Below are 1,557 nucleotides of genomic sequence, written 5' to 3'. Positions count from 1 at the left end.
GAACTGCTTTGATTCTTCTTGGTGGTGCTGCTATCTGCCTTCTTAACATTAGCACTTTTCACATTTTTTTTACTTTTAGAAGTAGCTTTCTGTTTAGGTTTTTCTCTTTTAGATGTCTTTTTTGGTGGCTCCTCTTCACTCTCTTTATCTTCATCATCTGAAGACCCTTCCTTTCATCTTCATCACTACTAGATTCATCTGATAGAATTTCAGGACATTTGGTTCGCTTCGCCTTTCTTGCCATTCCAGAACTGTTCCATTCCTTTTTACTGCCTTTGCTGGGAGTTTTCTTAGATTTTGGCAGTGGTTTGCCAGATGGCTTTGGATGCATTAAGAAATTCAAGATTCTCTTCACTAATTCACTATTTACACCCAATCTCTCCAAATCAAGAACCTCACAGATGCTCTTTAACACGGCATTTCTAATTTTTTTCAACATTTCTTCTTTCTTTTTATACTAAGTACTTCCTTTTTCAAATGGAAAGCCACTGAATTGACCCACATTCTTCTTTAATGAGGACACGGTGCCTGGCCTGTTGTAAAGCAGTTTATGTAGATTTCTAAGTTCATCTGTTTTCTTCTTACTCAGAAAAAAATGTATCCTCTCAATTTCACAAAGTTTCTGCCCTTTTCCTTGTGCAATTGTAAATGGCTCTCTTTGTAAGGAAGAGACTTGCATGGTCAACCTTTCTACTTTTTTCTTTTCCCTCTTGCCTTCCACGATGAGACTCTTTTCTTTCTCTTCCTCCTCCTCCTCGTCGTTGTCCTCGTCCTCTTCCTCACTCTCCTCTCGCGGGCCAGGCATTTTGGGCTCCTTCTCGGACGCGGGCTGGGCGGTGCTGCCCTCTCCCTCCGCAACTGGGGCTGTGGAAGACATATTGAGGACCACGGGTCCCGGCTGCTGCGGGCCTGGCGCAGGAGGGAACAAGGAGGCTCCGGGAGACTGCGGCAGCCTACACTGAGGAGAAGGCGCGCGGACCGCTGTCTGGCGTGAGGCTCGCGCAGCACGCTCTGCTCCCTAGAATCAATAAGATTTTCAAAATGGTGGTTCGGGAAGGAGAGCGGGAATGCGGCGGCCAATCAGAGCTGCGGGCTGGGAGTTGGCGGGCGCCGGGCCGGGGAGGCGGGAAGCTTGCGTGGGCGGGGCCGGGGGGAAGGGGGTGCTCCTGGGCTGCCGGCGGAGGGGCGCGGGCTCGGGCCGTGTGTGCTGCTCTTGGAGTCCCGGCTGCGTTCGGGCCAGAGTGCTGACTGGAGCGGGCAGTGGGCAGGCCTGGCTGTGCAAACGGAAAGTTGCTAGGGGGCCTTCATGTTTTATTGTCTCCATGGTAGCTTCCCAGTAAAGATAATGAGCAGTCCTGGGCCGGGGGAGGGGGCGGCGGGTGGTGGTAAAGAAGTTTATAGAAATCAGCAAAACAACTTTCAACCCAGGATCCTGTATCCAGCTAAACTGAGTTTCATCTATGATGGGGAAATTAAATACTTTAATGACATTCACATGTTGAAGAAATTTGCCATAACTAAACCAGCTCTCTAGGATATTCTCAGACCTATCCTCCA

At 49.1% G+C, this 1,557-nt stretch overlaps 1 protein-coding gene and 1 pseudogene across 2 annotated transcripts in view; both read right to left on the bottom strand.

The window, feature by feature from the left end:
• LOC105887323 overlaps positions 1-935 on the bottom strand; it is a 4,766-nt pseudogene extending 3,831 nt beyond the window's left edge. Inside the window, exon 1 of the transcript XR_002774262.1 lies at positions 1-935. The product of XR_002774262.1 is annotated as a protein DEK pseudogene (transcript).
• The window catches only part of TACR1 (tachykinin receptor 1), a 173,317-nt gene that overhangs the window by 17,898 nt on the left and 153,862 nt on the right, over positions 1-1,557 (bottom strand). The window lies entirely within an intron of this gene.

The sequence above is a fragment of the Otolemur garnettii genome, unplaced genomic scaffold (genome assembly GCF_000181295.1).
Source record: "Otolemur garnettii isolate 467f Iridium unplaced genomic scaffold, OtoGar3 scaffold00068, whole genome shotgun sequence".
Taxonomy (NCBI): Eukaryota; Metazoa; Chordata; class Mammalia; order Primates; family Galagidae; genus Otolemur; species Otolemur garnettii.
This window is presented reverse-complemented; position numbering and strand designations above follow the sequence as displayed.